Raw genomic sequence first — 25705 nt, 5'->3', positions numbered from 1 at the left:
GGCTCTTCTGCTGTTTTAGCACAGTCTAAACGTTCCTGCTCTTCTGTCTCTGTTGCTGCTCAGCAGAGAGCGGGCACAGAGATGTTGGATTCAATTGGTCTTTCAGGCAGGCAAGGGGGGACTGACTGCAATGTGTGTTTCAGAGTTGCAAAGCTCGCTGTGCGCTGAAGATGATCAGCAGGAACATTTTGTTCTGGCACTTCTGCTCTTTTAGCAGAGTCTAAACGTTCCTGCTCTACTCTCTCTGCTGCTGCACAGCAGAGAATGGCACAGAGATTTTGGATTCAAGTGGTCTTTGAGGTAGGAAAGAGAGGAGCGACAGCAATATATGTTTCACAGTTGCAAAGCTGACTGCGTGCTGAAGATGCCCAGCCGGAGCTTACCCTGCTGGCTCTTCGGCTGTGGGAGCAGAGTCCAAGCGCTCGTGCTCGCCTGTCACGGCTGCTCTTGAAACGACAGAGGGCAGAAGAAACGTTGGATTCAAATGCACTTTTAAGAGATAAAGTGAGGAGTAACAACAATGTGTGTGTCACAGTTGTAAAGTTCAGCGTGTGATATAGAAGCACAACAGCAGCTTACTGGACTGTCTCTTCCACTCTCTTTGATTCCACACATTCCTGCTCTACTCACTGTGCTGCTCACAGCAGAGAGCTGGAAACAGAGTTGTTGGATTCAAGTGAACTTTTAGGAGAAACAGTGAAAAGTGACAGCAATGTTTGTGTCACAGTTGCAAAGGAGACTGTGTGCTATAGATGATCAGCAGGAGCTTTTTTGCATGGCTCTTCTGCTGTTTTAGCACAGTCTAAACGTTCCTGCTCTACTGTCTCTGTTGCTGCTCAGCTGAGAGCGGGCACAGACATGTTGGATTCAATTGGTCTTTCAGGCAGGCAAGGGGGGAGTGGCAGCAATGCTTGTTTCAGAGTTGCAAAGCTCGCTGTGTGCTGCAGATTATCAGGAGAATGTTTTGGGCCCGGCTCTTCTTCTGTTTTAGCACAGTCTAAGCGTTCCTGCTCTACTCTGCTGCTGCTCAGAGAGAGCGGGCAGTGGAGAGGCTGCATTCAAATGGACTTTTAGGAGATAAAGTGACGAGTGACAGTAATGTGTGCGCCACAGTTGCTAAGGTCACTGTGTGCTGAAGATGATCAGTGGGAACTTTCTGGACTGTCTCTTCTGCTGTTTCAGCAGAGTCCAGACGTAAGTGCAATATTCTGCTGCTGCTCACAAAGAGCAGGCACAGGAGATGTTGGATTCAATTGGACTTTCAGGTAGGAAAGTGAGGGGTGACAGCAAAGTGTGTGACACAGTTTGAAAGCTCACTCTGTCCTGAAGATGCCCAGCCGGAGCTCCCCCTCCTGGCCCTTCGGCTGTGGGAGTAGAGTCCAAGCGCTCGTGTTCACCTGTCACGGCTGCTCTTGAAACGACACAGGGCACCAGAAACGCTGGATTCAAATGCACTTTTAGGAGATAAGGTGAGGAGTGACAACAATTTGTGTGTCACAGTTGTAAAGTTCAGTGTGTGGTGAAGAAGCGCAACAGCAGCTTTCTGGACGGTCTCTTCCACTCTCTTAGATTCCACACATTCCTTCTCTAACCACTGTGCTGCTCGCAGCAGAGAGCTGGAAACAGAGCTGTTGGATTCAAGTGAACTTTTAGGAGAAACAGTGAAAAGAGACAGCAATGTTTGTGTCACAGTTGCAAAGGTGACTGTGTGCTGTAGATGATCAGCAGGAGCTTTTTTGCATGGCTCTTCTGCTGTTTTAGCACAGTCTAAACGTTCCTGCTCTTCTGTCTCTGTTGCTGCTCAGCAGAGAGCGGGCACAGAGATGTTGGATTCAATTGGTCTTTCAGGCAGGCAAGGGGGGACTGACTGCAATGTGTGTTTCAGAGTTGCAAAGGTCGCTGTGCGCTGAAGATGACCAGCAGGAACATTTTGTTCTGGCACTTCTGCTCTTTTAGCAGAGTCTAAACGTTCCTGCTCTACTCTCTCTGCTGCTGCACAGCAGAGAATGGCACAGAGATTTTGGATTCAAGTGGTCTTTGAGGTAGGAAAGAGAGGAGCGACAGCAATATATGTTTCACAGTTGCAAAGCTGACTGCGTGCTGAAGATGCCCAGCCGGAGCTTACCCTGCTGGCTCTTCGGCTGTGGGAGCAGAGTCCAAGCGCTCGTGCTCGCCTGTCACGGCTGCTCTTGAAACGACAGAGGGCACCAGAAACGTTGGATTCAAATGCACTTTTAGGAGATAAAGTGAGGAGTAACAACAATGTGTGTGTCACAGTTGTAAAGTTCAGTGTGTTGTATAGAAGCACAACAGCAGCTTTCTGGACGGTCCCTTCCACTCTCTTAGATTCCACACATTCCTGCTCTACTCAATGTGCTGCTCACAGCAGAGAGGTGGAAACAGAGTTGTTGGATTCAAGTGAACTTTTAGGAGAAACAGTGAAAAGTGACAGCAATGTTTGTGTCACAGTTGCAAAGGAGACTGTGTGCTATAGATGATCAGCAGGAGCTTTTTTGCATGGCTCTTCTGCTGTTTTAGCACAGTCTAAACGTTCCTGCTCTACTGTCTCTGTTGCTGCTCAGCTGAGAGCGGGCACAGACATGTTGGATTCAATTGGTCTTTCAGGCAGGAAAGGGAGGAGTGGCCGCAATGCTTGTTTCAGAGTTGCAAAGCTCGCTGTGCGCTGAAGATTATCAGGAGAATGTTTTGGGCCCGGCTTTTCTTCTGTTTTAGCACAGTCTAAACGTTCCTGCTCTACTCTGCTGCTGCTCAGAGAGAGCGGGCAGTGGAGAGGTTGCATTCAAATGGACTTTTAGGAGATAAAGTGACGAGTGACAGTAATGTGTGCGCCACAGTTGCTAAGCTCACTGTGTGCTGAAGATGATCAGTGGGAACTTTCTGGACTGTCTCTTCTGCTGTTTCAGCAGAGTCCAGACGTAAGTGCAATATTCTGCTGCTGCTCACAAAGAGCAGGCACAGGAGATGTTGGATTCAATTGGACTTTCAGGTAGGAAAGTGAGGGGTGACAGCAAAGTGTGTGACACAGTTTGAAAGCTCACTCTGTCCTGAAGATGCCCAGCCGGAGCTCCCCCTCCTGGCCCTTCGGCTGTGGGAGCAGAGTCCAAGCGCTCGTGTTCACCTGTCACGGCTGCTCTTGAAACGACACAGGGCACCAGAAACGCTGGATTCAAATGCACTTTTAGGAGATAAGGTGAGGAGTGACAACAATGTGTGTGTCACAGTTGTAAAGTTCAGTGTGTGGTGAAGAAGCGCAACAGCAGCTTTCTGGACGGTCTCTTCCACTCTCTTAGATTCCACACATTCCTGCTCTAACCACTGTGCTGCTCGCAGCAGAGAGCTGGAAACAGAGCTGTTGGATTCAAGTGAACTTTTAGGAGAAACAGTGAAAAGAGACAGCAATGTTTGTGTCACAGTTGCAAAGGTGACTGTGTGCTGTAGATGATCAGCAGGAGCTTTTTTGCATGGCTCTTCTGCTGTTTTAGCACAGTCTAAACGTTCCTGCTCTTCTGTCTCTGTTGCTGCTCAGCAGAGAGCGGGCACAGAGATGTTGGATTCAATTGGTCTTTCAGGCAGGCAAGGGGGGACTGACTGCAATGTGTGTTTCAGAGTTGCAAAGGTCGCTGTGCGCTGAAGATGACCAGCAGGAACATTTTGTTCTGGCACTTCTGCTCTTTTAGCAGAGTCTAAACGTTCCTGCTCTACTCTCTCTGCTGCTGCACAGCAGAGAATGGCACAGAGATTTTGGATTCAAGTGGTCTTTGAGGTAGGAAAGAGAGGAGCGACAGCAATATATGTTTCACAGTTGCAAAGCTGACTGCGTGCTGAAGATGCCCAGCCGGAGCTTACCCTGCTGGCTCTTCGGCTGTGGGAGCAGAGTCCAAGCGCTTGTGTTCACCTGTCACGGCTGCTCTTGAAACGACACAGGGCACCAGAAACGCTGGATTCAAATGCACTTTTAGGAGATAAGGCGAGGAGTGACAACAATGTGTGTGTCACAGTTGTAAAGTTCAGTGTGTGGTGAAGAAGCGCAACAGCAGCTTTCTGGACGGTCTCTTCCACTCTCTTAGATTCCACACATTCCTGCTCTAACCACTGTGCTGCTCGCAGCAGAGAGCTGGAAACAGAGCTGTTGGATTCAAGTGAACTTTTAGGAGAAACAGTGAAAAGAGACAGCAATGTTTGTGTCACAGTTGCAAAGGTGACTGTGTGCTGTAGATGATCAGCAGGAGCTTTTTTGCATGGCTCTTCTGCTGTTTTAGCACAGTCTAAACGTTCCTGCTCTTCTGTCTCTGTTGCTGCTCAGCAGAGAGCGGGCACAGAGATGTTGGATTCAATTGGTCTTTCAGGCAGGTAAGGGGGGACTGACTGCAATGTGTGTTTCAGAGTTGCAAAGCTCGCTGTGCGCTGAAGATGATCAGCAGGAACATTTTGTCCTGGCACTTCTGCTCTTTTAGCAGAGTCTAAACGTTCCTGCTCTACACTCTCTGCTGCTGCACAGCAGAGAATGGCGCAGAGATTTTGGATTCAAGTGGTCTTTGAGGTAGGAAAGAGAGGAGCGACAGCAATATATGTTTCACAGTTGCAAAGCTGACTGCGTGCTGAAGATGCCCAGCCGGAGCTTACCCTGCTGGCTCTTCGGCTGTGGGAGCAGAGTCCAAGCGCTCGTGCTCGCCTGTCACGGCTGCTCTTGAAACGACAGAGGGCACCAGAAACGTTGGATTCAAATGCACTTTTAGGAGATAAAGTGAGGAGTAACAACAATGTGTGTGTCACAGTTGTAAAGTTCAGTGTGTTGTATAGAAGCACAACAGCAACTTTCTGGACTGTCTCTTCCCCTGTCTTTGATTCCACACATTCCTGCTCTACTCACTGTGCTGCTCACAGCAGAGAGCTGGAAACAGAGTTGTTGGATTCAAGTGAACTTTTAGGAGAAACAGTGAAAAGTGACAGCAATGTTTGTGTCACAGTTGCAAAGGAGACTGTGTGCTATAGATGATCAGCAGGAGCTTTTTTTCATGGCTCTTCTGCTGTTTTAGCACAGTCTAAACGTTCCTGCTCTACTGTCTCTGTTGCTGCTCAGCTGAGAGCGGGCACAGACATGTTGGATTCAATTGGTCTTTCAGGCAGGAAAGGGAGGAGTGGCCGCAATGCTTGTTTCAGAGTTGCAAAGCTCGCTGTGCGCTGAAGATTATCAGGAGAATGTTTTGGGCCCGGCTCTTCTTCTGTTTTAGCACAGTCTAAACGTTCCTGCTCTACTCTGCTGCTGCTCAGAGAGAGCGGGCAGTGGAGAGGTTGCATTCAAATGGACTTTTAGGAGATAAAGTGACGAGTGACAGTAATGTGTGCGCCACAGTTGCTAAGCTCACTGTGTGCTGAAGATGATCAGTGGGAACTTTCTGGACTGTCTCTTCTGCTGTTTCAGCAGAGTCCAGACGTAAGTGCAATATTCTGCTGCTGCTCACAAAGAGCAGGCACAGGAGATGTTGGATTCAATTGGACTTTCAGGTAGGAAAGTGAGGGGTGACAGCAAGGTGTGTGACACAGTTTGAAAGCTCACTCTGTCCTGAAGATGCCCAGCCGGAGCTCCCCCTCCTGGCCCTTCGGCTGTGGGAGCAGAGTCCAAGCGCTCGTGTTCACCTGTCACGGCTGCTCTTGAAACGACACAGGGCACCAGAAACGCTGGATTCAAATGCACTTTTAGGAGATAAGGTGAGGAGTGACAACAATGTGTGTGTCACAGTTGTAAAGTTCAGTGTGTGGTGAAGAAGCGCAACAGCAGCTTTCTGGACGGTCTCTTCCACTCTCTTAGATTCCACACATTCCTGCTCTAACCACTGTGCTGCTCGCAGCAGAGAGCTGGAAACAGAGCTGTTGGATTCAAGTGAACTTTTAGGAGAAACAGTGAAAAGAGACAGCAATGTTTGTGTCACAGTTGCAAAGGTGACTGTGTGCTGTAGATGATCAGCAGGAGCTTTTTTGCATGGCTCTTCTGCTGTTTTAGCACAGTCTAAACGTTCCTGCTCTTCTGTCTCTGTTGCTGCTCAGCAGAGAGCGGGCACAGAGATGTTGGATTCAATTGGTCTTTCAGGCAGGCAAGGGGGGACTGACTGCAATGTGTGTTTCAGAGTTGCAAAGCTCGCTGTGCGCTGAAGATGATCAGCAGGAACATTTTGTCCTGGCACTTCTGCTCTTTTAGCAGAGTCTAAACGTTCCTGCTCTACACTCTCTGCTGCTGCACAGCAGAGAATGGCGCAGAGATTTTGGATTCAAGTGGTCTTTGAGGTAGGAAAGAGAGGAGCGACAGCAATATATGTTTCACAGTTGCAAAGCTGACTGCGTGCTGAAGATGCCCAGCCGGAGCTTACCCTGCTGGCTCTTCGGCTGTGGGAGCAGAGTCCAAGCGCTCGTGCTCGCCTGTCACGGCTGCTCTTGAAACGACAGAGGGCACCAGAAACGTTGGATTCAAATGCACTTTTAGGAGATAAAGTGAGGAGTAACAACAATGTGTGTGTCACAGTTGTAAAGTTCAGTGTGTTGTATAGAAGCACAACAGCAACTTTCTGGACTGTCTCTTCCCCTGTCTTTGATTCCACACATTCCTGCTCTACTCACTGTGCTGCTCACAGCAGAGAGCTGGAAACAGAGTTGTTGGATTCAAGTGAACTTTTAGGAGAAACAGTGAAAAGTGACAGCAATGTTTGTGTCACAGTTGCAAAGGAGACTGTGTGCTATAGATGATCAGCAGGAGCTTTTTTTCATGGCTCTTCTGCTGTTTTAGCACAGTCTAAAAGTTCCTGCTCTACTGTCTCTGTTGCTGCTCAGCTGAGAGCGGGCACAGACATGTTGGATTCAATTGGTCTTTCAGGCAGGAAAGGGAGGAGTGGCAGCAATGCTTGTTTCAGAGTTGCAAAGCTCGCTGTGCGCTGAAGATTATCAGGAGAATGTTTTGGGCCCGGCTCTTCTTCTGTTTTAGCACAGTTTAACGTTCCTGCTCTACTCTGCTGCTGCTCAGAGAGAGCGGGCAGTGGAGAGGTTGCATTCAAATGGACTTTTAGGAGATAAAGTGACGAGTGACAGTACTGTGTGCGCCACAGTTGCTAAGCTCACTGTGTGCTGAAGATGATCAGTGGGAACTTTCTGGACTGTCTCTTCTGCTGTTTCAGCAGAGTCCAGACGTAAGTGCAATATTCTGCTGCTGCTCACAAAGAGCAGGCACAGGAGATGTTGGATTCAATTGGACTTTCAGGTAGGAAAGTGAGGGGTGACAGCAAAGTGTGTGACACAGTTTGAAAGCTCACTCTGTCCTGAAGATGCCCAGCCGGAGCTCCCCCTCCTGGCCCTTCGGCTGTGGGAGTAGAGTCCAAGCGCTCGTGTTCACCTGTCACGGCTGCTCTTGAAACGACACAGGGCACCAGAAACGCTGGATTCAAATGCACTTTTAGGAGATAAGGTGAGGAGTGACAACAATGTGTGTGTCACAGTTGTAAAGTTCAGTGTGTGGTGAAGAAGCGCAACAGCAGCTTTCTGGACGGTCTCTTCCACTCTCTTAGATTCCACACATTCCTGCTCTAACCACTGTGCTGCTCGCAGCAGAGAGCTGGAAACAGAGCTGTTGGATTCAAGTGAACTTTTAGGAGAAACAGTGAAAAGAGACAGCAATGTTTGTGTCACAGTTGCAAAGGTGACTGTGTGCTGTAGATGATCAGCAGGAGCTTTTTTGCATGGCTCTTCTGCTGTTTTAGCACAGTCTAAACGTTCCTGCTCTTCTGTCTCTGTTGCTGCTCAGCAGAGAGCGGGCACAGAGATGTTGGATTCAATTGGTCTTTCAGGCAGGCAAGGGGGGACTGACTGCAATGTGTGTTTCAGAGTTGCAAAGGTCGCTGTGCGCTGAAGATGATCAGCAGGAACATTTTGTTCTGGCACTTCTGCTCTTTTAGCAGAGTCTAAACGTTCCTGCTCTACTCTCTCTGCTGCTGCACAGCAGAGAATGGCACAGAGATTTTGGATTCAAGTGGTCTTTGAGGTAGGAAAGAGAGGAGCGACAGCAATATATGTTTCACAGTTGCAAAGCTGACTGCGTGCTGAAGATGCCCAGCCGGAGCTTACCCTGCTGGCTCTTCAGCTGTGGGAGCAGAGTCCAAGCGCTCGTGCTCGCCTGTCACGGCTGCTCTTGAAACGACAGAGGGCACCAGAAACGTTGGATTCAAATGCACTTTTAGGAGATAAAGTGAGGAGTAACAACAATGTGTGTGTCACAGTTGTAAAGTTCAGTGTGTTGTATAGAAGCACAACAGCAGCATTCTGGACGGTCCCTTCCACTCTCTTAGATTCCACACATTCCTGCTCTACTCAATGTGCTGCTCACAGCAGAGAGCTGGAAACAGAGTTGTTGGATTCAAGTGAACTTTTAGGAGAAACAGTGAAAAGTGACAGCAATGTTTGTGTCACAGTTGCAAAGGAGACTGTGTGCTATAGATGATCAGCAGGAGCTTTTTTGCATGGCTCTTCTGCTGTTTTAGCACAGTCTAAACGTTCCTGCTCTACTGTCTCTGTTGCTGCTCAGCTGAGAGCGGGCACAGACATGTTGGATTCAATTGGTCTTTCAGGCAGGAAAGGGAGGAGTGGCAGCAATGCTTGTTTCAGAGTTGCAAAGCTCGCTGTGCGCTGAAGATTACCAGGAGAATGTTTTGGGCCCGGCTCTTCTTCTGTTTTAGCACAGTCTAAACGTTCCTGCTCTACTCTGCTGCTGCTCAGAGAGAGCGGGCAGTGGAGAGGTTGCATTCAAATGGACTTTTAGGAGATAAAGTGACGAGTGACAGTAATGTGTGCGCCACAGTTGCTAAGCTCACTGTGTGCTGAAGATGATCAGTGGGAACTTTCTGGACTGTCTCTTCTGCTGTTTCAGCAGAGTCCAGACGTAAGTGCAATATTCTGCTGCTGCTCACAAAGAGCAGGCACAGGAGATGTTGGATTCAATTGGACTTTCAGGTAGGAAAGTGAGGGGTGACAGCAAAGTGTGTGACACAGTTTGAAAGCTCACTCTGTCCTGAAGATGCCCAGCCGGAGCTCCCCCTCCTGGCCCTTCGGCTGTGCGAGTAGAGTCCAAGCGCTCGTGTTCACCTGTCACGGCTGCTCTTGAAACGACACAGGGCACCAGAAACGCTGGATTCAAATGCACTTTTAGGAGATAAGGTGAGGAGTGACAACAATGTGTGTGTCACAGTTGTAAAGTTCAGTGTGTGGTGAAGAAGCGCAACAGCAGCTTTCTGTACGGTCTCTTCCACTCTCTTAGATTCCACACATTCCTGCTCTAACCACTGTGCTGCTCGCAGCAGAGAGCTGGAAACAGAGCTGTTGGATTCAAGTGAACTTTTAGGAGAAACAGTGAAAAGAGACAGCAATGTTTGTGTCACAGTTGCAAAGGTGACTGTGTGCTGTAGATGATCAGCAGGAGCTTTTTTGCATGGCTCTTCTGCTGTTTTAGCACAGTCTAAACGTTCCTGCTCTTCTGTCTCTGTTGCTGCTCAGCAGAGAGCGGGCACAGAGATGTTGGATTCAATTGGTCTTTCAGGCAGGCAAGGGGGGACTGACTGCAATGTGTGTTTCAGAGTTGCAAAGGTCGCTGTGTGCTGAAGATGATCAGCAGGAACATTTTGTTCTGGCACTTCTGCTCTTTTAGCAGAGTCTAAACGTTCCTGCTCTACTCTCTCTGCTGCTGCACAGCAGAGAATGGCACAGAGATTTTGGATTCAAGTGGTCTTTGAGGTAGGAAAGAGAGGAGCGACAGCAATATATGTTTCACAGTTGCAAAGCTGACTGCGTGCTGAAGATGCCCAGCCGGAGCTTACCCTGCTGGCTCTTCGGCTGTGGGAGCAGAGTCCAAGCGCTCGTGCTCGCCTGTCACGGCTGCTCTTGAAACGACAGAGGGCACCAGAAACGTTGGATTCAAATGCACTTTTAGGAGATAAAGTGAGGAGTAACAACAATGTGTGTGTCACAGTTGTAAAGTTCAGTGTGTTGTATAGAAGCACAACAGCAGCTTTCTGGACGGTCCCTTCCACTCTCTTAGATTCCACACATTCCTGCTCTACTCAATGTGCTGCTCACAGCAGAGAGGTGGAAACAGAGTTGTTGGATTCAAGTGAACTTTTAGGAGAAACAGTGAAAAGTGACAGCAATGTTTGTGTCACAGTTGCAAAGGAGACTGTGTGCTATAGATGATCAGCAGGAGCTTTTTTGCATGGCTCTTCTGCTGTTTTAGCACAGTCTAAACGTTCCTGCTCTACTGTCTCTGTTGCTGCTCAGCTGAGAGCGGGCACAGACATGTTGGATTCAATTGGTCTTTCAGGCAGGAAAGGGAGGAGTGGCCGCAATGCTTGTTTCAGAGTTGCAAAGCTCGCTGTGCGCTGAAGATTATCAGGAGAATGTTTTGGGCCCGGCTCTTCTTCTGTTTTAGCACAGTCTAAACGTTCCTGCTCTACTCTGCTGCTGCTCAGAGAGAGCGGGCAGTGGAGAGGTTGCATTCAAATGGACTTTTAGGAGATAAAGTGACGAGTGACAGTAATGTGTGCGCCACAGTTGCTAAGCTCACTGTGTGCTGAAGATGATCAGTGGGAACTTTCTGGACTGTCTCTTCTGCTGTTTCAGCAGAGTCCAGACGTAAGTGCAATATTCTGCTGCTGCTCACAAAGAGCAGGCACAGGAGATGTTGGATTCAATTGGACTTTCAGGTAGGAAAGTGAGGGGTGACAGCAAGGTGTGTGACACAGTTTGAAAGCTCACTCTGTCCTGAAGATGCCCAGCCGGAGCTCCCCCTCCTGGCCCTTCGGCTGTGGGAGCAGAGTCCAAGCGCTCGTGTTCACCTGTCACGGCTGCTCTTGAAACGACACAGGGCACCAGAAACGCTGGATTCAAATGCACTTTTAGGAGATAAGGTGAGGAGTGACAACAATGTGTGTGTCACAGTTGTAAAGTTCAGTGTGTGGTGAAGAAGCGCAACAGCAGCTTTCTGGACGGTCTCTTCCACTCTCTTAGATTCCACACATTCCTGCTCTAACCACTGTGCTGCTCGCAGCAGAGAGCTGGAAACAGAGCTGTTGGATTGAAGTGAACTTTTAGGAGAAACAGTGAAAAGAGACAGCAATGTTTGTGTCACAGTTGCAAAGGTGACTGTGTGCTGTAGATGATCAGCAGGAGCTTTTTTGCATGGCTCTTCTGCTGTTTTAGCACAGTCTAAACGTTCCTGCTCTTCTGTCTCTGTTGCTGCTCAGCAGAGAGCGGGCACAGAGATGTTGGATTCAATTGGTCTTTCAGGCAGGCAAGGGGGGACTGACTGCAATGTGTGTTTCAGAGTTGCAAAGCTCGCTGTGCGCTGAAGATGATCAGCAGGAACATTTTGTCCTGGCACTTCTGCTCTTTTAGCAGAGTCTAAACGTTCCTGCTCTACACTCTCTGCTGCTGCACAGCAGAGAATGGCGCAGAGATTTTGGATTCAAGTGGTCTTTGAGGTAGGAAAGAGAGGAGCGACAGCAATATATGTTTCACAGTTGCAAAGCTGACTGCGTGCTGAAGATGCCCAGCCGGAGCTTACCCTGCTGGCTCTTCGGCTGTGGGAGCAGAGTCCAAGCGCTTGTGCTCGCCTGTCACGGCTGCTCTTGAAACGACAGAGGGCACCAGAAACGTTGGATTCAAATGCACTTTTAGGAGATAAAGTGAGGAGTAACAACAATGTGTGTGTCACAGTTGTAAAGTTCAGTGTGTTGTATAGAAGCACAACAGCAACTTTCTGGACTGTCTCTTCCCCTGTCTTTGATTCCAAACATTCCTGCTCTACTCACTGTGCTGCTCACAGCAGAGAGCTGGAAACAGAGTTGTTGGATTCAAGTGAACTTTTAGGAGAAACAGTGAAAAGTGACAGCAATGTTTGTGTCACAGTTGCAAAGGAGACTGTGTGCTATAGATGATCAGCAGGAGCTTTTTTGCATGGCTCTTCTGCTGTTTTAGCACAGTCTAAAAGTTCCTGCTCTACTGTCTCTGTTGCTGCTCAGCTGAGAGCGGGCACAGACATGTTGGATTCAATTGGTCTTTCAGGCAGGAAAGGGAGGAGTGGCAGCAATGCTTGTTTCAGAGTTGCAAAGCTCGCTGTGCGCTGAAGATTATCAGGAGAATGTTTTGGGCCCGGCTCTTCTTCTGTTTTAGCACAGTTTAACGTTCCTGCTCTACTCTGCTGCTGCTCAGAGAGAGCGGGCAGTGGAGAGGTTGCATTCAAATGGACTTTTAGGAGATAAAGTGACGAGTGACAGTACTGTGTGCGCCACAGTTGCTAAGCTCACTGTGTGCTGAAGATGATCAGTGGGAACTTTCTGGACTGTCTCTTCTGCTGTTTCAGCAGAGTCCAGACGTAAGTGCAATATTCTGCTGCTGCTCACAAAGAGCAGGCACAGGAGATGTTGGATTCAATTGGACTTTCAGGTAGGAAAGTGAGGGGTGACAGCAAAGTGTGTGACACAGTTTGAAAGCTCACTCTGTCCTGAAGATGCCCAGCCGGAGCTCCCCCTCCTGGCCCTTCGGCTGTGGGAGTAGAGTCCAAGCGCTCGTGTTCACCTGTCACGGCTGCTCTTGAAACGACACAGGGCACCAGAAACGCTGGATTCAAATGCACTTTTAGGAGATAAGGTGAGGAGTGACAACAATGTGTGTGTCACAGTTGTAAAGTTCAGTGTGTGGTGAAGAAGCGCAACAGCAGCTTTCTGGACGGTCTCTTCCACTCTCTTAGATTCCACACATTCCTGCTCTAACCACTGTGCTGCTCGCAGCAGAGAGCTGGAAACAGAGCTGTTGGATTCAAGTGAACTTTTAGGAGAAACAGTGAAAAGAGACAGCAATGTTTGTGTCACAGTTGCAAAGGTGACTGTGTGCTGTAGATGATCAGCAGGAGCTTTTTTGCATGGCTCTTCTGCTGTTTTAGCACAGTCTAAACGTTCCTGCTCTTCTGTCTCTGTTGCTGCTCAGCAGAGAGCGGGCACAGAGATGTTGTATTCAATTGGTCTTTCAGGCAGGCAAGGGGGGACTGACTGCAATGTGTGTTTCAGAGTTGCAAAGGTCGCTGTGCGCTGAAGATGATCAGCAGGAACATTTTGTTCTGGCACTTCTGCTCTTTTAGCAGAGTCTAAACGTTCCTGCTCTACTCTCTCTGCTGCTGCACAGCAGAGAATGGCACAGAGATTTTGGATTCAAGTGGTCTTTGAGGTAGGAAAGAGAGGAGCGACAGCAATATATGTTTCACAGTTGCAAAGCTGACTGCGTGCTGAAGATGCCCAGCCGGAGCTTACCCTGCTGGCTCTTCGGCTGTGGGAGCAGAGTCCAAGCGCTCGTGCTCGCCTGTCACGGCTGCTCTTGAAACGACAGAGGGCACCAGAAACGTTGGATTCAAATGCACTTTTAGGAGATAAAGTGAGGAGTAACAACAATGTGTGTGTCACAGTTGTAAAGTTCAGTGTGTTGTATAGAAGCACAACAGCAGCTTTCTGGACGGTCCCTTCCACTCTCTTAGATTCCACACATTCCTGCTCTACTCAATGTGCTGCTCACAGCAGAGAGCTGGAAACAGAGTTGTTGGATTCAAGTGAACTTTTAGGAGAAACAGTGAAAAGTGACAGCAATGTTTGTGTCACAGTTGCAAAGGAGACTGTGTGCTATAGATGATCAGCAGGAGCTTTTTTGCATGGCTCTTCTGCTGTTTTAGCACAGTCTAAACGTTCCTGCTCTACTGTCTCTGTTGCTGCTCAGCTGAGAGCGGGCACAGACATGTTGGATTCAATTGGTCTTTCAGGCAGGAAAGGGAGGAGTGGCAGCAATGCTTGTTTCAGAGTTGCAAAGCTCGCTGTGCGCTGAAGATTATCAGGAGAATGTTTTGGGCCCGGCTCTTCTTCTGTTTTAGCACAGTCTAAACGTTCCTGCTCTACTCTGCTGCTGCTCAGAGAGAGCGGGCAGTGGAGAGGTTGCATTCAAATGGACTTTTAGGAGATAAAGTGACGAGTGACAGTAATGTGTGCGCCACAGTTGCTAAGCTCACTGTGTGCTGAAGATGATCAGTGGGAACTTTCTGGACTGTCTCTTCTGCTGTTTCAGCAGAGTCCAGACGTAAGTGCAATATTCTGCTGCTGCTCACAAAGAGCAGGCACAGGAGATGTTGGATTCAATTGGACTTTCAGGTAGGAAAGTGAGGGGTGACAGCAAGGTGTGTGACACAGTTTGAAAGCTCACTCTGTCCTGAAGATGCCCAGCCGGAGCTCCCCCTCCTGGCCCTTCGGCTGTGGGAGCAGAGTCCAAGCGCTCGTGTTCACCTGTCACGGCTGCTCTTGAAACGACACAGGGCACCAGAAACGCTGGATTCAAATGCACTTTTAGGAGATAAGGTGAGGAGTGACAACAATGTGTGTGTCACAGTTGTAAAGTTCAGTGTGTGGTGAAGAAGCGCAACAGCAGCTTTCTGGACGGTCTCTTCCACTCTCTTAGATTCCACACATTCCTGCTCTAACCACTGTGCTGCTCGCAGCAGAGAGCTGGAAACAGAGCTGTTGGATTGAAGTGAACTTTTAGGAGAAACAGTGAAAAGAGACAGCAATGTTTGTGTCACAGTTGCAAAGGTGACTGTGTGCTGTAGATGATCAGCAGGAGCTTTTTTGCATGGCTCTTCTGCTGTTTTAGCACAGTCTAAACGTTCCTGCTCTTCTGTCTCTGTTGCTGCTCAGCAGAGAGCGGGCACAGAGATGTTGGATTCAATTGGTCTTTCAGGCAGGCAAGGGGGGACTGACTGCAATGTGTGTTTCAGAGTTGCAAAGCTCGCTGTGCGCTGAAGATGATCAGCAGGAACATTTTGTCCTGGCACTTCTGCTCTTTTAGCAGAGTCTAAACGTTCCTGCTCTACACTCTCTGCTGCTGCACAGCAGAGAATGGCGCAGAGATTTTGGATTCAAGTGGTCTTTGAGGTAGGAAAGAGAGGAGCGACAGCAATATATGTTTCACAGTTGCAAAGCTGACTGCGTGCTGAAGATGCCCAGCCGGAGCTTACCCTGCTGGCTCTTCGGCTGTGGGAGCAGAGTCCAAGCGCTTGTGCTCGCCTGTCACGGCTGCTCTTGAAACGACAGAGGGCACCAGAAACGTTGGATTCAAATGCACTTTTAGGAGATAAAGTGAGGAGTAACAACAATGTGTGTGTCACAGTTGTAAAGTTCAGTGTGTTGTATAGAAGCACAACAGCAACTTTCTGGACTGTCTCTTCCCCTGTCTTTGATTCCAAACATTCCTGCTCTACTCACTGTGCTGCTCACAGCAGAGAGCTGGAAACAGAGTTGTTGGATTCAAGTGAACTTTTAGGAGAAACAGTGAAAAGTGACAGCAATGTTTGTGTCACAGTTGCAAAGGAGACTGTGTGCTATAGATGATCAGCAGGAGCTTTTTTGCATGGCTCTTCTGCTGTTTTAGCACAGTCTAAAAGTTCCTGCTCTACTGTCTCTGTTGCTGCTCAGCTGAGAGCGGGCACAGACATGTTGGATTCAATTGGTCTTTCAGGCAGGAAAGGGAGGAGTGGCAGCAATGCTTGTTTCAGAGTTGCAAAGCTCGCTGTGCGCTGAAGATTATCAGGAGAATGTTTTGGGCCCGGCTCTTCTTCTGTTTTAGCACAGTTTAACGTTCCTGCTCTACTCTGCTGCTGCTCAGAGAGAGCGGGCAGTGGAGAGGTTGCATTCAAATGGACTTTTAGGAGATAAAGTGACGAGTGACAGTACTGTGTGCGCCACAGTTGCTAAGCTCACTGTGTGCTGAAGATGATCAGTGGGAACTTTCTGGACTGTCTCTTCTGCTGTTTCAGCAGAGTCCAGACGTAAGTGCAATATTCTGCTGCTGCTCACAAAGAGCAGGCACAGGAGATGTTGGATTCAATTGGACTTTCAGGTAGGAAAGTGAGGGGTGACAGCAAAGTGTGTGACACAGTTTGAAAGCTCACTCTGTCCTGAAGATGCCCAGCCGGAGCTCCCCCTCCTGGCCCTTCGGCTGTGGGAGTAGAGTCCAAGCGCTCGTGTTCACCTGTCACGGCTGCTCTTGAAACGACACAGGGCACCAGAAACGCTGGATTCAAATGCACTTTTAGGAGATAAGGTGAGGAGTGACAACAATGTGTGTGTCACAGTTGTAAAGTTCAGTGTGTGGTGAAGAAGCGCAACAGCAGCTTTCTGGACGGTCTCTTCCACTCTCTTAGATTCCACACATTCCTGCTCTAACCACTGTGCTGCTCGCAGCAGAGAGCTGGAAACAGAGCTGTTGGATTCAAGTGAACTTTTAGGAGAAACAGTGAAAAGAGACAGCAATGTTTGTGTCACAGTTGCAAAGGTGACTGTGTGCTGTAGATGATCAGCAGGAGCTTTTTTGCATGGCTCTTCTGCTGTTTTAGCACAGTCTAAACGTTCCTGCTCTTCTGTCTCTGTTGCTGCTCAGCAGAGAGCGGGCACAGAGATGTTGGATTCAATTGGTCTTTCAGGCAGGCAAGGGGGGACTGACTGCAATGTGTGTTTCAGAGTTGCAAAGGTCGCTGTGCGCTGAAGATGATCAGCAGGAACATTTTGTTCTGGCACTTCTGCTCTTTTAGCAGAGTCTAAACGTTCCTGCTCTACTCTCTCTGCTGCTGCACAGCAGAGAATGGCACAGAGATTTTGGATTCAAGTGGTCTTTGAGGTAGGAAAGAGAGGAGCGACAGCAATATATGTTTCACAGTTGCAAAGCTGACTGCGTGCTGAAGATGCCCAGCCGGAGCTTACCCTGCTGGCTCTTCGGCTGTGGGAGCAGAGTCCAAGCGCTCGTGCTCGCCTGTCACGGCTGCTCTTGAAACGACAGAGGGCACCAGAAACGTTGGATTCAAATGCACTTTTAGGAGATAAAGTGAGGAGTAACAACAATGTGTGTGTCACAGTTGTAAAGTTCAGTGTGTTGTATAGAAGCACAACAGCAGCTTTCTGGACGGTCCCTTCCACTCTCTTAGATTCCACACATTCCTGCTCTACTCAATGTGCTGCTCACAGCAGAGAGCTGGAAACAGAGTTGTTGGATTCAAGTGAACTTTTAGGAGAAACAGTGAAAAGTGACAGCAATGTTTGTGTCACAGTTGCAAAGGAGACTGTGTGCTATAGATGATCAGCAGGAGCTTTTTTGCATGGCTCTTCTGCTGTTTTAGCACAGTCTAAACGTTCCTGCTCTACTGTCTCTGTTGCTGCTCAGCTGAGAGCGGGCACAGACATGTTGGATTCAATTGGTCTTTCAGGCAGGAAAGGGAGGAGTGGCAGCAATGCTTGTTTCAGAGTTGCAAAGCTCGCTGTGCGCTGAAGATTATCAGGAGAATGTTTTGGGCCCGGCTCTTCTTCTGTTTTAGCACAGTCTAAACGTTCCTGCTCTACTCTGCTGCTGCTCAGAGAGAGCGGGCAGTGGAGAGGTTGCATTCAAATGGACTTTTAGGAGATAAAGTGACGAGTGACAGTAATGTGTGCGCCACAGTTGCTAAGCTCACTGTGTGCTGAAGATGATCAGTGGGAACTTTCTGGACTGTCTCTTCTGCTGTTTCAGCAGAGTCCAGACGTAAGTGCAATATTCTGCTGCTGCTCACAAAGAGCAGGCACAGGAGATGTTGGATTCAATTGGACTTTCAGGTAGGAAAGTGAGGGGTGACAGCAAAGTGTGTGACACAGTTTGAAAGCTCACTCTGTCCTGAAGATGCCCAGCCGGAGCTCCCCCTCCTGGCCCTTCGGCTGTGGGAGTAGAGTCCAAGCGCTCGTGTTCACCTGTCACGGCTGCTCTTGAAACGACACAGGGCACCAGAAACGCTGGATTCAAATGCACTTTTAGGAGATAAGGTGAGGAGTGACAACAATGTGTGTGTCACAGTTGTAAAGTTCAGTGTGTGGTGAAGAAGCGCAACAGCAGCTTTCTGGACGGTCTCTTCCACTCTCTTAGATTCCACACATTCCTGCTCTAACCACTGTGCTGCTCGCAGCAGAGAGCTGGAAACAGAGCTGTTGGATTCAAGTGAACTTTTAGGAGAAACAGTGAAAAGAGACAGCAATGTTTGTGTCACAGTTGCAAAGGTGACTGTGTGCTGTAGATGATCAGCAGGAGCTTTTTTGCATGGCTCTTCTGCTGTTTTAGCACAGTCTAAACGTTCCTGCTCTTCTGTCTCTGTTGCTGCTCAGCAGAGAGCGGGCACAGAGATGTTGGATTCAATTGGTCTTTCAGGCAGGCAAGGGGGGACTGACTGCAATGTGTGTTTCAGAGTTGCAAAGGTCGCTGTGTGCTGAAGATGATCAGCAGGAACATTTTGTTCTGGCACTTCTGCTCTTTTAGCAGAGTCTAAACGTTCCTGCTCTACTCTCTCTGCTGCTGCACAGCAGAGAATGGCACAGAGATTTTGGATTCAAGTGGTCTTTGAGGTAGGAAAGAGAGGAGCGACAGCAATATATGTTTCACAGTTGCAAAGCTGACTGCGTGCTGAAGATGCCCAGCCGGAGCTTACCCTGCTGGCTCTTCGGCTGTGGGAGCAGAGTCCAAGCGCTCGTGCTCGCCTGTCACGGCTGCTCTTGAAACGACAGAGGGCACCAGAAACGTTGGATTCAAATGCACTTTTAGGAGATAAAGTGAGGAGTAACAACAATGTGTGTGTCACAGTTGTAAAGTTCAGTGTGTTGTATAGAAGCACAACAGCAGCTTTCTGGACGGTCCCTTCCACTCTCTTAGATTCCACACATTCCTGCTCTACTCAATGTGCTGCTCACAGCAGAGAGGTGGAAACAGAGTTGTTGGATTCAAGTGAACTTTTAGGAGAAACAGTGAAAAGTGACAGCAATGTTTGTGTCACAGTTGCAAAGGAGACTGTGTGCTATAGATGATCAGCAGGAGCTTTTTTTCATGGCTCTTCTGCTGTTTTAGCACAGTCTAAACGTTCCTGCTCTACTGTCTCTGTTGCTGCTCAGCTGAGAGCGGGCACAGACATGTTGGATTCAATTGGTCTTTCAGGCAGGAAAGGGAGGAGTGGCCGCAATGCTTGTTTCAGAGTTGCAAAGCTCGCTGTGCGCTGAAGATTATCAGGAGAATGTTTTGGGCCCGGCTCTTCTTCTGTTTTAGCACAGTCTAAACGTTCCTGCTCTACTCTGCTGCTGCTCAGAGAGAGCGGGCAGTGGAGAGGTTGCATTCAAATGGACTTTTAGGAGATAAAGTGACGAGTGACAGTAATGTGTGCGCCACAGTTGCTAAGCTCACTGTGTGCTGAAGATGATCAGTGGGAACTTTCTGGACTGTCTCTTCTGCTGTTTCAGCAGAGTCCAGACGTAAGTGCAATATTCTGCTGCTGCTCACAAAGAGCAGGCACAGGAGATGTTGGATTCAATTGGACTTTCAGGTAGGAAAGTGAGGGGTGACAGCAAGGTGTGTGACACAGTTTGAAAGCTCACTCTGTCCTGAAGATGCCCAGCCGGAGCTCCCCCTCCTGGCCCTTCGGCTGTGGGAGCAGAGTACAAGCGCTCGTGTTCACCTGTCACGGCTGCTCTTGAAACGACACAGGGCACCAGAAACGCTGGATTCAAATGCACTTTTAGGAGATAAGGCGAGGAGTGACAACAATGTGTGTGTCACAGTTGTAAAGTTCAGTGTGTGGTGAAGAAGCGCAACAGCAGCTTTCTGGACGGTCTCTTCCACTCTCTTAGATTCCACACATTCCTGCTCTAACCACTGTGCTGCTCGCAGCAGAGAGCTGGAAACAGAGCTGTTGGATTCAAGTGAAATTTTAGGAGAAACAGTGAAAAGAGACAGCAATGTTTGTGTCACAGTTGCAAAGGAGACTGTGTGCTATAGATGATCAGCAGGAGCTTTTTTGCATGGCTCTTCTGCTGTTTTAGCACAGTCTAAACGTTCCTGCTCTACTGTCTCTGTTGCTGCTCAGCTGAGAGCGGGCACAGACATGTTGGATTCAATTGGTCTTTCAGGCAGGAAAGGGAGGAGTGGCAGCAATGCTTGTTTCAGAGTTGCAAAGCTCGCTGTGCGCTGAAGATTATCAGGAGAATGTTTTGGGCCCGGCTCTTCTTCTGTTTTAGCACAGTCTAAACGTTCCTGCTCTACTCTGCTGCTGCTCAGAGAGAGCGGGCAGTGGAGAGGTTGCATTCAAATGGACTTTTAGGAGATAAAGTGACGAGTGACAGTAATGTGTGCGCCACAGTTGCTAAGCTCACTGTGTGCTGAAGATGATCAGTGGGAACTTTCTGGACTGTCTCTTCTGCTGTTTCAGCAGAGTCCAGACGTAAGTGCAATATTCTGCTGCTGCTCACAAAGAGCAGGCACAGGAGATGTTGGATTCAATTGGACTTTCAGGTAGGAAAGTGAGAGGTGACAGCAAAGTGTGTGACACAGTTTGAAAGCTCACTCTGTCCTGAAGATGCCCAGCCGGAGCTCCCCCTCCTGGCCCTTCGGCTGTGGGAGTAGAGTCCAAGCGCTCGTGTTCACCTGTCACGGCTGCTCTTGAAACGACACAGGGCACCAGAAACGCTGGATTCAAATGCACTTTTAGGAGATAAGGTGAGGAGTGACAACAATGTGTGTGTCACAGTTGTAAAGTTCAGTGTGTGGTGAAGAAGCGCAACAGCAGCTTTCTGGACAGTCTCTTCCACTCTCTTAGATTCCACACATTCCTGCTCTAACCACTGTGCTGCTCGCAGCAGAGAGCTGGAAACAGAGCTGTTGGATTCAAGTGAACTTTTAGGAGAAACAGTGAAAAGAGACAGCAATGTTTGTGTCACAGTTGCAAAGGTGACTGTGTGCTGTAGATGATCAGCAGGAGCTTTTTTGCATGGCTCTTCTGCTGTTTTAGCACAGTCTAAACGTTCCTGCTCTTCTGTCTCTGTTGCTGCTCAGCAGAGAGCGGGCACAGAGATGTTGGATTCAATTGGTCTTTCAGGCAGGCAAGGGGGGACTGACTGCAATGTGTGTTTCAGAGTTGCAAAGGTCGCTGTGCGCTGAAGATGATCAGCAGGAACATTTTGTTCTGGCACTTCTGCTCTTTTAGCAGAGTCTAAACGTTCCTGCTCTACTCTCTCTGCTGCTGCACAGCAGAGAATGGCACAGAGATTTTGGATTCAAGTGGTCTTTGAGGTAGGAAAGAGAGGAGCGACAGCAATATATGTTTCACAGTTGCAAAGCTGACTGCGTGCTGAAGATGCCCAGCCGGAGCTTACCCTGCTGGCTCTTCGGCTGTGGGAGCAGAGTCCAAGCGCTCGTGCTCGCCTGTCACGGCTGCTCTTGAAACGACAGAGGGCACCAGAAACGTTGGATTCAAATGCACTTTTAGGAGATAAAGTGAGGAGTAACAACAATGTGTGTGTCACAGTTGTAAAGTTCAGTGTGTTGTATAGAAGCACAACAGCAGCTTTCTGGACGGTCCCTTCCACTCTCTTAGATTCCACACATTCCTGCTCTACTCAATGTGCTGCTCACAGCAGAGAGGTGGAAACAGAGTTGTTGGATTCAAGTGAACTTTTAGGAGAAACAGTGAAAAGTGACAGCAATGTTTGTGTCACAGTTGCAAAGGAGACTGTGTGCTATAGATGATCAGCAGGAGCTTTTTTTCATGGCTCTTCTGCTGTTTTAGCACAGTCTAAACGTTCCTGCTCTACTGTCTCTGTTGCTGCTCAGCTGAGAGCGGGCACAGACATGTTGGATTCAATTGGTCTTTCAGGCAGGAAAGGGAGGAGTGGCCGCAATGCTTGTTTCAGAGTTGCAAAGCTCGCTGTGCGCTGAAGATTATCAGGAGAATGTTTTGGGCCCGGCTCTTCTTCTGTTTTAGCACAGTCTAAACGTTCCTGCTCTACTCTGCTGCTGCTCAGAGAGAGCGGGCAGTGGAGAGGTTGCATTCAAATGGACTTTTAGGAGATAAAGTGACGAGTGACAGTAATGTGTGCGCCACAGTTGCTAAGCTCACTGTGTGCTGAAGATGATCAGTGGGAACTTTCTGGACTGTCTCTTCTGCTGTTTCAGCAGAGTCCAGACGTAAGTGCAATATTCTGCTGCTGCTCACAAAGAGCAGGCACAGGAGATGTTGGATTCAATTGGACTTTCAGGTAGGAAAGTGAGGGGTGACAGCAAGGTGTGTGACACAGTTTGAAAGCTCACTCTGTCCTGAAGATGCCCAGCCGGAGCTCCCCCTCCTGGCCCTTCGGCTGTGGGAGCAGAGTCCAAGCGCTCGTGTTCACCTGTCACGGCTGCTCTTGAAACGACACAGGGCACCAGAAACGCTGGATTCAAATGCACTTTTAGGAGATAAGGTGAGGAGTGACAACAATGTGTGTGTCACAGTTGTAAAGTTCAGTGTGTGGTGAAGAAGCGCAACAGCAGCTTTCTGGACGGTCTCTTCCACTCTCTTAGATTCCACACATTCCTGCTCTAACCACTGTGCTGCTCGCAGCAGAGAGCTGGAAACAGAGCTGTTGGATTCAAGTGAACTTTTAGGAGAAACAGTGAAAAGAGACAGCAATGTTTGTGTCACAGTTGCAAAGGTGACTGTGTGCTGTAGATGATCAGCAGGAGCTTTTTTGCATGGCTCTTCTGCTGTTTTAGCACAGTCTAAACGTTCCTGCTCTTCTGTCTCTGTTGCTGCTCAGCAGAGAGCGGGCACAGAGATGTTGGATTCAATTGGTCTTTCAGGCAGGCAAGGGGGGACTGACTGCAATGTGTGTTTCAGAGTTGCAAAGGTCGCTGTGCGCTGAAGATGATCAGCAGGAACATTTTGTTCTGGCACTTCTGCTCTTTTAGCAGAGTCTAAACGTTCCTGCTCTACTCTCTCTGCTGCTGCACAGCAGAGAATGGCACAGACATTTTGGATTCAAGTGGTCTTTGAGGTAGGAAAGAGAGGAGCGACAGCAATATATGTTTCACAGTTGCAAAGCTGACTGCGTGCTGAAGATGCCCAGCCGGAGCTTACCCTGCTGGCTCTTCGGCTGTGGGAGCAGAGTCCAAGCGCTCGTGCTCGCCTGTCACGGCTGCTCTTGAAACGACAGAGGGCACCAGAAACGTTGGATTCAAATGCACTTTTAGGAGATAAAGTGAGGAGTAACAACAATGTGTGTGTCACAGTTGTAAAGTTCAGTGTGTTGTATAGAAGCACAACAGCAGCTTTCTGGACGGTCCCTTCCACTCTCTTAGATTCCACACATTCCTGCTCTACTCAATGTGCTGCTCACAGCAGAGAGGTGGAAACAGAGTTGTTGGATTCAAGTGAACTTTTAGGAGAAACAGTGAAAAGTGACAGCAATGTTTGTGTCACAGTTGCAAAGGAGACTGTGTGCTATAGATGATCAGCAGGAGCTTTTTTGCATGGCTCTTCTGCTGTTTTAGCACAGTCTAAACGTTCCTGCTCTACTGTCTCTGTTGCTGCTCAGCTGAGAGCGGGCACAGACATGTTGGATTCAATTGGTCTTTCAGGCAGGAAAGGGAGGAGTGGCAGCAATGCTTGTTTCAGAGTTGCAAAGCTCGCTGTGCGCTGAAGATTATCAGGAGAATGTTTTGGGCCCGGCTCTTCTTCTGTTTTAGCACAGTCTAAACGTTCCTGCTCTACTCTGCTGCTGCTCAGAGAGAGCGGGCAGTGGAGAGGTTGCATTCAAATGGACTTTTAGGAGATAAAGTGACGAGTGACAGTAATGTGTGCGCCACAGTTGCTAAGCTCACTGTGTGCTGAAGATGATCAGTGGGAACTTTCTGGACTGTCTCTTCTGCTGTTTCAGCAGAGTCCAGACGTAAGTGCAATATTCTGCTGCTGCTCACAAAGAGCAGGCACAGGAGATGTTGGATTCAATTGGACTTTCAGGTAGGAAAGTGAGGGGTGACAGCAAAGTGTGTGACACAGTTTGAAAGCTCACTCTGTCCTGAAGATGCCCAGCCGGAGCTCCCCCTCCTGGCCCTTCGGCTGTGGGAGTAGAGTCCAAGCGCTCGTGTTCACCTGTCACGGCTGCTCTTGAAACGACACAGGGCACCAGAAACGCTGGATTCAAATGCACTTTTAGGAGATAAGGTGAGGAGTGACAACAATGTGTGTGTCACAGTTGTAAAGTTCAGTGTGTGGTGAAGAAGCGCAACAGCAGCTTTCTGTACGGTCTCTTCCACTCTCTTAGATTCCACACATTCCTGCTCTAACCACTGTGCTGCTCGCAGCAGAGAGCTGGAAACAGAGCTGTTGGATTCAAGTGAACTTTTAGGAGAAACAGTGAAAAGAGACAGCAATGTTTGTGTCACAGTTGCAAAGGTGACTGTGTGCTGTAGATGATCAGCAGGAGCTTTTTTGCATGGCTCTTCTGCTGTTTTAGCACAGTCTAAACGTTCCTGCTCTTCTGTCTCTGTTGCTGCTCAGCAGAGAGCGGGCACAGAGATGTTGGATTCAATTGGTCTTTCAGGCAGGCAAGGGGGGACTGACTGCAATGTGTGTTTCAGAGTTGCAAAGGTCGCTGTGTGCTGAAGATGATCAGCAGGAACATTTTGTTCTGGCACTTCTGCTCTTTTAGCAGAGTCTAAACGTTCCTGCTCTACTCTCTCTGCTGCTGCACAGCAGAGAATGGCACAGAGATTTTGGATTCAAGTGGTCTTTGAGGTAGGAAAGAGAGGAGCGACAGCAATATATGTTTCACAGTTGCAAAGCTGACTGCGTGCTGAAGATGCCCAGCCGGAGCTTACCCTGCTGGCTCTTCGGCTGTGGGAGCAGAGTCCAAGCGCTCGTGCTCGCCTGTCACGGCTGCTCTTGAAACGACAGAGGGCACCAGAAACGTTGGATTCAAATGCACTTTTAGGAGATAAAGTGAGGAGTAACAACAATGTGTGTGTCACAGTTGTAAAGTTCAGTGTGTTGTATAGAAGCACAACAGCAGCTTTCTGGACGGTCCCTTCCACTCTCTTAGATTCCACACATTCCTGCTCTACTCAATGTGCTGCTCACAGCAGAGAGGTGGAAACAGAGTTGTTGGATTCAAGTGAACTTTTAGGAGAAACAGTGAAAAGTGACAGCAATGTTTGTGTCACAGTTGCAAAGGAGACTGTGTGCTATAGATGATCAGCAGGAGCTTTTTTTCATGGCTCTTCTGCTGTTTTAGCACAGTCTAAACGTTCCTGCTCTACTGTCTCTGTTGCTGCTCAGCTGAGAGCGGGCACAGACATGTTGGATTCAATTGGTCTTTCAGGCAGGAAAGGGAGGAGTGGCCGCAATGCTTGTTTCAGAGTTGCAAAGCTCGCTGTGCGCTGAAGATTATCAGGAGAATGTTTTGGGCCCGGCTCTTCTTCTGTTTTAGCACAGTCTAAACGTTCCTGCTCTACTCTGCTGCTGCTCAGAGAGAGCGGGCAGTGGAGAGGTTGCATTCAAATGGACTTTTAGGAGATAAAGTGACGAGTGACAGTAATGTGTGCGCCACAGTTGCTAAGCTCACTGTGTGCTGAAGATGATCAGTGGGAACTTTCTGGACTGTCTCTTCTGCTGTTTCAGCAGAGTCCAGACGTAAGTGCAATATTCTGCTGCTGCTCACAAAGAGCAGGCACAGGAGATGTTGGATTCAATTGGACTTTCAGGTAGGAAAGTGAGGGGTGACAGCAAGGTGTGTGACACAGTTTGAAAGCTCACTCT

The sequence above is a fragment of the Lathamus discolor genome, chromosome 3, assembly GCF_037157495.1.
Source record: "Lathamus discolor isolate bLatDis1 chromosome 3, bLatDis1.hap1, whole genome shotgun sequence".
In the NCBI taxonomy this organism is placed as follows: Eukaryota; Metazoa; Chordata; class Aves; order Psittaciformes; family Psittacidae; genus Lathamus; species Lathamus discolor.
This window is presented reverse-complemented; position numbering follows the sequence as displayed.